The sequence below is a fragment of the Heterocephalus glaber genome, unplaced genomic scaffold (assembly GCF_053883595.1).
Source record: "Heterocephalus glaber isolate CG9 unplaced genomic scaffold, H.glaber_assembly_v1.0 deba00000122, whole genome shotgun sequence".
NCBI classification, from domain to species: domain Eukaryota; kingdom Metazoa; phylum Chordata; class Mammalia; order Rodentia; family Bathyergidae; genus Heterocephalus; species Heterocephalus glaber.
This window is the reverse complement of record NW_028258138.1, coordinates 33613131-33623323: the sequence shown is the minus strand read 5'-3', so window position 1 is coordinate 33623323 and position 10193 is coordinate 33613131. Positions and strand designations below refer to the sequence as shown.

Here is a 10193-nt window from a genome sequence, read left to right as displayed (position 1 = left end):
AAAAACTTTCAAAGGCAAAAAATTTTAACACAAATATTATCATAGGTTCATGCATTAAAAAGGACAACTTTACAAAAGGTGGCATTGATATACTTTCAAACTCTAGTGAGAGGGAGACATAGTTACCAGGATAAAAGTAGGACTTGATCTAGGGAAAAATCATTTAGATCTCTTTGGGTGGTTATTTGACCCTAGTTTGAGAGTCAGTGCCAATAGAGGTATATATCCAACTCTAAATTAGATACATTAATATGCAGGTTAAACTATGGAATCTAAAATAAAAATGTGTCAGGAAGAGGAATCAATAACCCCAATTACTGTAAACATATATGGCACAACATGAGCTAAGACAAATAATATCAACAAGTATGCAAAAGGAGATAGGGGAACCCAAAGAGGAGGGGTTTGGGGAAGGGGAAGGAAAGCGGATTTTTAAAAGCTGTAATATGTACATGTAAACACTCCCCAAGATGATTGTAAACAGCATGAATTGCAAACATGTACTAATACAATTTTTTAAAAGGGAAAAAAATAAAATAAAATGAATCTTTGGTGTCTGTGTTTTAATGGATGAAAGAAAGTAGTAAAAATCTCAGTTCTTTACATCTTAGAGACTATCTTTAGTTTGTATAATAAACTAGTGATCCCCAACCTTTTTGGCTGTAGGTCTGGTTTCATGAAAGACCATTTTTCCATGAACTGGAATAGTGTTATAATTTTGCTCTGATTTGAGTACATTACATTTATTGTGCATTTATTTATTTATTTATTTATTTATTTATTTATTTATTGTGCACGTGTAATACATAGTGAAGTAATTGTATGTCTCACCCTAATGCAGCATCAGTGGGAGATTGTTTTTTGTAACTAGACAGTCCCATCTGGGGTTGACTGGGGACACTGCTGATCTGACACAGCTCTAGTGGTGCTGTCATTGGTGGGGAGTGGCTGTGTATACAGAAGTTCTGATGCTTGCTGCCCCTATCACTTTCTGCTGGGCAGCCTGGTTGCCAACAGGCTATAAACTAGTACTGTCCTTGGCCTGGGGTTTGGGGAATTGACCTTCAGAACAAATGAAAAATTTTCCTTTGTTGTGATTATTTTACTGTTTAATCTCAGGTATGTTTCTCAGGACAGGGAATTATAAAAATATGACATTTTACTGATTATCTTGAAATGAAACAGGAAAAATTAAAATATGACATTGTAAAATAGCAGTGGGTATAAAACTAGGCTCCTTTATGAAGATGTTCACATCTAGGACAGAAAAGGTAAGAATTCTGGGCTCCTTGGCTTTCAGTTTGTCTCCTGGAATAAATGAAGGTATTACTGAAAGTAAAGTGCATTTAAATGATGCATATAAGTAAAATTGAATGGGTATAAGGAGATGCAGAGAAGGTCACTTCCCTTTCTAGTTTTATGAAAAGTTTATTATTTATAAGATTTAGCAAGTAAGAGAAATAAGGGAGAAATTTAACTGTGAATTTATAAAAATGGACCATTAGTGTCAGTAATTTATATTTTGGACCCTTGTGTAAACTGTGCATTAATTTCTAGTTGTCTTTTTCTTGACTCTTCAATTTATAGTATATATTGACAGTTTAGTCTTACATCTTTCTACATCAGTTAAATGAAAGACAGTAATATATAAAGAATAGTATAACAGCTGCACATGAATACTGTCTAAATATCCTTTATTACCTTTCAAAAGTGTACACATGCTGATTTTGACATTATTGTTTTAGGGTGTGTATAGATTTAGAATAATACGACTGCCACAATTAATTGTCCATGGTTATTTCCGTATGACATAAACATCAGCATCTTCTTCAGTATCAGTTCTGTGAATCTAGGGCACATACAGCTTAGCTTTAGGATCACTTTTGTAAACATCAATCACATTGATTACATATATCATTTGAACATATATTACTGAAGGTTTCACTGCTGTATTAAAATGTTGGGACATAACACAAAACTTTTAAAGATATACCAAAAGCCTTTAGTGAGCTTGAAAATAGATTACAATTGTTTATTAAAAGAAGATATTAAATAGTAACTGGAGTGATGTTGAATCTAATATTAAAATATAATTCAGATATCAGATATCAATAAACAAATCTCTAAATGATGTCATGAAGACATCTCCCCCCAATGGGGGGGTATCGGCATTACCAGTAAGTTTATCTGTCAAGATGATTGGAGGAAAGTTGTTAATTCCCAAGTAAAAGAAAACTATTTTGGGGGTTCAAAATTAACTCTGATAAAACTTGAAAATTGCTTTTACATTTAACTACTATGTAATTTGTATTTTTATTTTATGAGAAAAATATCTTTATTACCTTTTGTTTTTAATCAAGCTGGATTAGGAATGCACTACCCTAAAATGATTTTGGTCAGTGAAAATTTAAGCAACTATAGAAACATTCAATACAGGCATTACAAAAGTTAATTACAGCAAAGAAATTTAATACAGGTTTATTTTTATTATTCTAATTTCATAACTTCAGTTTTGGTTCTGAAAATAAATTTTTAGATCACTTAAAGTGATAAAGTAATTAAGTTTTAAAGATTAAAAACAAGTGGGGGCTTTCTGTTGGGAAAAACCCCCAAAGAGTCATAATGTTCTGAACTGAAAACTAATTAGAAGGGAAGAGCTGGAGAAATGTATTTTTGACCTACAGTATGTCTTAATGATTACAAAGACATTCATTAAAATAAAATTGTTCCCATTGTTTCTGTTATGTTAGAAAAATATCCAAAATTTGGGAATAAGACAAGAGAGGCAGTCAGAACATTCTTCATTGTCACCATGCTTGAAAGCTACCCAAGTATTATTCAGGAATACACTTATTTTAATCCATCACTTGTTATTTATTGAAGTCCTTTAGTAAACTGTAAACTTGCAAGCATTTGTATGGTATAATTGCAAATATTTTTCTATTCAGTGTATCAGATAATAAAAATTTACCACTGATGGATATTAATCTAGAAATAGTCTTATCCTAACATTGATTTTTTTCTTAAATTCTTTTATTGGTACATTTTAGGTATACAATACATTTACATTTATTATTGGGTGCTTGTACTTGAACATGATGTATATTCTTATATTTTCCCCATTACCTGTGTGCCCTTCAACCCTCCACCCTTACCTATTTACATAAACTTCGTTTTCATTTTTTTTTCTCATAATTTTTCCTTTCCATTCTTTCCTTTCCCCATCTCCTCCCACCACCCCTACCCCTTTGGACCTTTTCCTATTTCAAAGTACCAATTATTAGTTATTAAACCTTTTAATTCTTATTTACACTTTCAGTTTCTCAAACTAGAGAAACTATTTGGTATTTACACATGTGTATCCTATTTATTTCACTTAAGAGTATGGCCTCAATATGCATCCATTTAGCTATAAATGACTATTTTCTCATTCTTTATGGCTGAATAGTATACCATTTTATTAAAAAAACCCCACATCCTCTTTATCCAGTTTCCAGTTTTTGGGCACTTGGGCTGTTTCCAACCGTTAGCTATTACAAACTGTGCCGCTATAAATGTGGGTGTGCATTTATGTCTGTGGTATGATTCTTTTAGTTCTTTTGGGAAAATACCCAGCAGGGGAATAGCTGTGTCAAATGGGACCTCCAGCCCTAGTTTTTTGAGGCATCTCCACACTGATTTCCATAGTGGTTGAACCAGTCTGCACTCCCACCAACAATGGAGAAGGGTTCCTTTCTCTCCACACACGCACCAGCATTTGTTATTGGTTGATTTTTTGATAGCAGTCACTCTTTCTGGGGTGAGGTGGAATCTCAATGTTGTTTTTATCTGCAACTCTCAAATGACCAGTGATGTTCAACATTTTCATATGTTTATTTGCCGCTTTTACTTCTTTGTCTGAGAAATGTCTGTTAATTTCAGATGCCCATTTTTGAATTGGGTCTTTGAAGTTGGAGGGTCTGATGCTTTTCAGTTCTTTATAAATTCTAGATAGTAGCCCTTTGTCTGAGTTACAGCGGCTAAATTTTTTTTCCCACATTATAAGTTGTCTGTTAGCTCTGTTGGTGGTCTCTCTTGCAGTGCAGGAGCTTTTTAATAAGATGAAATCCCAGTTGTTGATTCCTTCTGCTAGTTCCCGTGCTATTGAGGTTTTGTTCATAAAGTTTTTTCCTATGCCAATGTCTTCAAGAGTTCTACCTAACTTCTCTTCCAGCAAGTTTAGTGTTTCTATCTTAATATTTAGATCTTTATTCCACTTCAATCTTAGTTTAGTGCATGATGATAGATAAGGGTCTAGTTTTAATCTCTGGCAGGTTGAAATCCAGTTTTTCCGACACTGTTTATTAAAGAGGCTATCATTCCTCCAATGAAGGTGGTTGGCTCCTTTGTCAAAGATGAAGTGGCTGAGTATGTCTGAAGTTGTTTCTGCATCTTCTAATCTAGTCCACTGATCCTTGGGTCTGTTTCTTTGCCAGTACCATGCTGTTTTTATCATAGTAGCTTTGTAGTATAGCTTCAAGTTGGGTATTGTGATAGCCCCAGCCATATCTCTGTTGCCCAGAATTGCTTTTGCTATTCTAGGTCTCTTCTGGTTCCAAATGAATTTTTGGATTGTTTTCTCTTGTTCTGTGAAGTATATTGGAATTTCAATCAGCATTACTTTAAATCTACATAGTAGTTTTGGAAGTATGGCCATTTTCACTATGTTGGTTCTTCCTACCCAGGAACAAGGAATGTCTTTTCATTTTTTTATATCCTCCTTGATCTCCTTTTTCAGGGTGAGGTAGTTTTCAGTATAGAGGTCTTTTGTTTCCTTTGTTAGATTGATTCCTAGATATTTCATTTTTTTGGATGCTATTGTAAAAGGAGTTGTTTCCCTAATTTCTCTCTCAGTTAGTCTGCTATTTGTGTATAAGAAGGCTATCATTTTTTGAGTGTTGATCTTATATACAGCTACTATACTGAATCTGTCAATAGCAAATAATGACAGTTTAACTCATTCCTTTCCTATCTTTATTCTTTTTATGTCTTTCTCTTTTCTAATTGCTGTGGTTAATGTTACCAGGACTATATTGAACAGGAGTGGTGATAGTAGGCATCCTTGTCTTGTTCCTGATTAAAGTGTGAAAGTGTTCACTTTTTGACCATTTAGTATGATGCTGGCTGTTGGTTTTCATAGATAGCCTTAATCACGTTGAGATAAAGACTTCTATTCCAATTTTCTGTAGCGTTTTTTATCATGAATCAGTGTTGGATTTTGTCAAATGCCTTTTCTGCATCTACTGAGATGATCACATGGTTTTTGTCCTTGACTCTGTTACTATAGTGTATTACATTTATTGATTTAAGAATATTGATTCATCCTTGCATCCCTGGGATAAATCCGACTTGGTCGGGGTGTATAATCTTCTTGATGACCTTCTATATTCTGTTTACCAGTATCTTGTTGAGGATTTTTGCATTTGTGTTCATTAAAGAGATTGGCCTGTAGTTCTCTTTTTGGGTTGCACCTTTCCCTGGTTTTGGAATCAAAGTAAAACTTGCTTCCAGGAAAGAATTTGGAAGCCTTGCTTCCTTTTCAATTTCCTTGATGAGTTTAAAGAGTAATGGCATTAGTTCTTCTTCAAATGTCTTGTAGAATTCAGCAGTGAAGCCACCAGGACCTGGGCTTTTCTTTGTTGGTAAATATTTTATTACATTTTCAATTTCAGTCATTGTAATTGGGGTGTTTAGAATTTCTATATCTTCTTCATTTAACTTTGCCAATTCATATGTATCTAGGAATCTGTCCATTTCTATTATGTTTTCCATTTTATTAGAATACAGGTTCTTGAAGTAGGTATTGATGATTCTCTGGATTTCCACTGGGTCTGTTTTGGCTGCCCCTTTTTCATTCTTAATTGCATGGATTTGAGCCTTTTCTTTCCCTTTTTTGATAAGGTTGGCTAAAGGTTTATTGATTTTATTTATTCTTTCAAAAAACCAACTCTTTGATTCATTGATTTTTTGTATTGTTCTCTTAGTCTCCTTTGCATTGATTTCTGCTCTGATCTTTATAATTTCCTCTCTTGTGCAGGCTTTGGGTTTGTTATTCTCTTCTTTTTCTAGGAGTTTGAGGTTCTGCATTATGTTATTTTTCTGAGTTCTCTCTGTTTTCCTAATATGGGCATTCACTGCTATGAATTTCCCACATAGAACTGCTTTCATTGTGTCCCATAGATTCCTGTAATGACATTATCATTTACTTGTGGAAACTGTCTAATTTCTTCTTTAATTTTCTCTATGACCCATTGGTTGTTAAGGACAATGTTATTCAATTTCCATGTGTTTGTGGGAGTTTTGCAGTTTCTCATGTTATTGATCTCCAGTTTTATTGCACTATGGTCTGATAATATACAGGGGGTAATTTCAATTCTTTTACACTGATTTAGACATGTCCTATGAGCTAGCATGTGGTCTATTTTATAGAATGACCTGTGTACAGCTGAAAAGAATGTGTATCTGATTTTGTGGGGTGGAACACTCGGTCAATATCTATTAAGTCCATTTGTTCAATAGCTTGTTTCAGTTCTAGAATTTCGTTATTAATTTTTTGTCTAGATGACTTATTTGTGATAGTGGTGTATTGAGGTCCCCCACTACAATTGTATTAGTGCTTATTTGGTTTTTCATGTCCATTAATATTTGTTTTGTATAGTTGGGAGCATTCATATTTGGTGCATATATATTTAGGATTGTCATTTTTTCCTCTTGGATTGTTCTCTTCACAAGGATGTAATGACCTTCTTTATCTCTCTTAAATAGTTTTGGTTTGAAATTCACTTTGCTTTCAAATAAGATTTCTATGCCTGCTTTTTTCTGGGTTCCTGTCACATGGAAAACTGTTTTCCATCCTTTTACTTTAAGTTTATGAATTTCCTTTTGAATTACGTGTGTTTCTTGTATACAGCATATTGTTGGATTTTGCTTCTTAATCCATTCTGTCAGTCTACTTCTTTTGATTGGTGAATTGATGCCATTAATATTGATAGTTATAATTGATAGATATTGACTCATCCTTGTCATGATGTTTTACTGTTGTTGGCTCTTATTTCTTTTTCCACCTTTCCCTTTAGTTTCTTACCATGTCTGGTGGCTTCCCTCTGTTGAGCCTCATGGAGTTGTGATCTTTGCCTTTTTCTAGGATATTGCTTAGAATTGTTTGGATTGCTGATTTGGTGTTCATGAAATTTCTCAGGTGTTCTTTGTAAAAGTATTAAACGCTTCACGAATTTTCATGTCATCCTTGTGCAGGGGCCAAGATAATCTTCTCTGTGTCATTTCAATTTTAGTATATGTGCTGCTGAAGAGAGCATACATTTAATTTTTTTTGGGTACCAGCAATTGAACTCAGGACCTTGCATTTGCAAAGAAAGCACTAGAACCAGTGAGCTAAATCCCTGGCCCCTAACATTGAATTATTTCAACAGACATTTCAATAATTTGTAAGAGTGAAATTATTTAATGGAAAATAAAGTTGCAAGTATATTTTGAATTCATGATTCAATTATTTTATTTCCAAACTAAAATATCTAACAATGTCTCAACATAATACAAAATTTGACAATAATTTTGAATATAATTATTAAACAGTGCACTATGGTTAAAATCTGGAAGGAATTTAAACCAACTATACAATAGAAATTTACTCAAATATGGGTGAGTTATATGCTCACTCATGTTTATAGTGCCACAATTTGTAATAGGTAAAACTTGGAAATAGCCCAATTTCCCATCAACTGGAGACTGGATAAAGAAGATATGGTTTTTATTATAAAATGGAGTACTACTCAGCCATAAAGAATGAGAAACTAGAGGCATATATAGCTAAGTGGATGCACATTGAGGCCATACTCTTAAGTTAAATAAATAAGACACACATGTGTAAATACCAAATAGTTTCGCTGGTGTGAAAAACTAAAAGTGTAAATAAGGATCAAAATGTACAATTGATATTGTGAAATAGGAAGAAAAGGTCTAAAGGAGTAGGGGAAGTGGGAGGGGTAGTGGAAAGAAAAGAAGGGAAAAGAAAAAATACGAGAAAAGAAAAAAATGGAAACAAAGTCTTGTAAATAGGGAAGGGGATGAAGGGAGGGCAGGGGTATGGGGAAAAAATAAGAATCAAGATACATCATGTAAAGATATAAAATCCCAATGATGAATGTAACTGTACTATATACCTAAAATACCAATAAAGTTAATGGAAAGAAATTTATTCAAATAAATGGACTATGTTTACTCCCCTGACAAACTATGATTCGACATACTGACTCTTCTGGTGTTCCAGTCTTTCCTGAAAATGTAAATTCAAATATACAATAGAATAATGCAGGTAACTTCTGACTCTATTCTTATCCCTAAAGAAATCTGGGCTTAAAAATAAATAGTATTTCACAGAAATCCTCTAAGTCAGGACAGAAGTGAACAGACCTTGGGATTTTATGTAAACCCAGATTAGTATAGAGAATAGAATGTATGTAAGGAAGCTGTTCTCGGAGAACTACTGTTTATCATTTATATCATTTCTCAATTTCCTCTTTTTCTAATAAAAGCAGTTCAGAGTGCTTAAAATAAGCAGAAATTGAAAGCAAAATATTGTTCCTTAATCTGTTAACCATCCAATACTGAATAAATTTTTATTATCTAAAATGTTTTTATATTATTTCTAATTTTTTAATTTAAAATTTTTATTAGTATATGTTTACAGTACATAATGATTATTTTTCTCATAAGAAACATCTTAATTCCTTTTCTATCCTTTCCTCCTCCCCTTCTTTTGCCTTCCCCCCACTCTTGGTCCCCCTTGTTGTCTCAAAAAAGTCTATTTCCCTATTTCCTATGCTACTAAGTGATTGTTGCCACTTGAAATTCTTTAGTGAGGCTTACCAGTTTGGGGAGTACTGTTTGATATAAAAATATACAATTAAGAGAAAGAAGGAAAATACCTCTCTATCTTTTGGAAAAATATGGCTAGGACAGATCTTTGTGGTTGATATATTGAGACACCAAACAAAATAAAAGTGAGACTTCTAAAAATATTATATGTCAGAAAAGAAAAAAAAAATTTTTTTTTGGTACCGTGTATAGAACTCGAGTCCTTCCTTTTGTGAGGCAGGCTGCCAAACCACTGAGCTAGATCCCCGGCCCTAAAAAGAAAATATTTCAGTTGAAAAATATACACTTATGAAAAGATTGAGTATAGCAAAATACTTGGAAAGTACCAACTTTATACTATTGACTGAGTAGCATGAAGGTTTAGATTCACATAGGAAACAATAAAGTGATGTAGGACAGCTGAGCTAATGAAAGGTTAAAGCAAAAATGATCTATTCCTGCAGTTGCTGGTTTGGTTCCCCTCCCACTGAAAATATCAAATGAATGAGGAAAGAAATTGTAAGAAAATTAAAAACAAAAAAGTATCATTAATATTTATCCTATAAGAACTAAAATATATAAATGTCATTAAAAGTCAAAGGTAGTAGATAGGGATTACAATGATAAAAAGATGATAGATTATATGAAAAAAGTCTGAAATTCAGAAAATTAGTATTTATACCTGAAGAAGAAAAAAGCTCAACAAGCTCAATAAATGCATGGGACAATATATTTTCTAAGAATAAATAGCTTGAGTATGCAGAGAAACACAGAGCCAATTCATTGCATATATCTTTGCATTGGTAAAGTTTCATGTTTGAAACAACTTATATGTGAATGATCTGTGGGTTCTAGTTGACCACAGCTCAATATTTTTCAACTGGACTTAAAAATATAACACAACCTTAAGACTGCATCAAATAACTAGGTTGTATCATCATCATGATTAGTAATATTTTCATGATATACTGAACAAGCCAGAAAATATTCTGCGAATGGCTTTCAATTCAGGGAACATTTTAAGAAAATAATGATATAATCATTACATAGATCAAATCTGAGAAGTAAAGAAAATAGCAGAGTTTGGATTTTTATTACAAGAAGGGTAGTTGAGAAATGAGATGTTTGACCCAGAGATAAGAATCACAGGACTAAAGAAACTAGCTATCAAAAGTAAGAGCAAGAGCACTTAAACATTATTGTCCTGATGTTACCAATTGAAAAGAGGCAGTCAGTTTGGGACTGACATATGCAGGAAGTCTCTGTGTTCTCCTCATTGA

General features: G+C 33.1%; 1 non-coding gene across 1 annotated transcript; it reads right to left on the bottom strand.

Annotated features, from left to right (window-relative positions):
- Positions 1–7248: 7248 nt before the first annotated feature.
- LOC147830392 (U6 spliceosomal RNA) lies at positions 7249–7355 on the bottom strand. Its single transcript, XR_015439428.1, has one exon. It is a non-coding gene; the product is annotated as a U6 spliceosomal RNA (small nuclear RNA).
- Positions 7356–10193: the final 2838 nt, after the last annotated feature.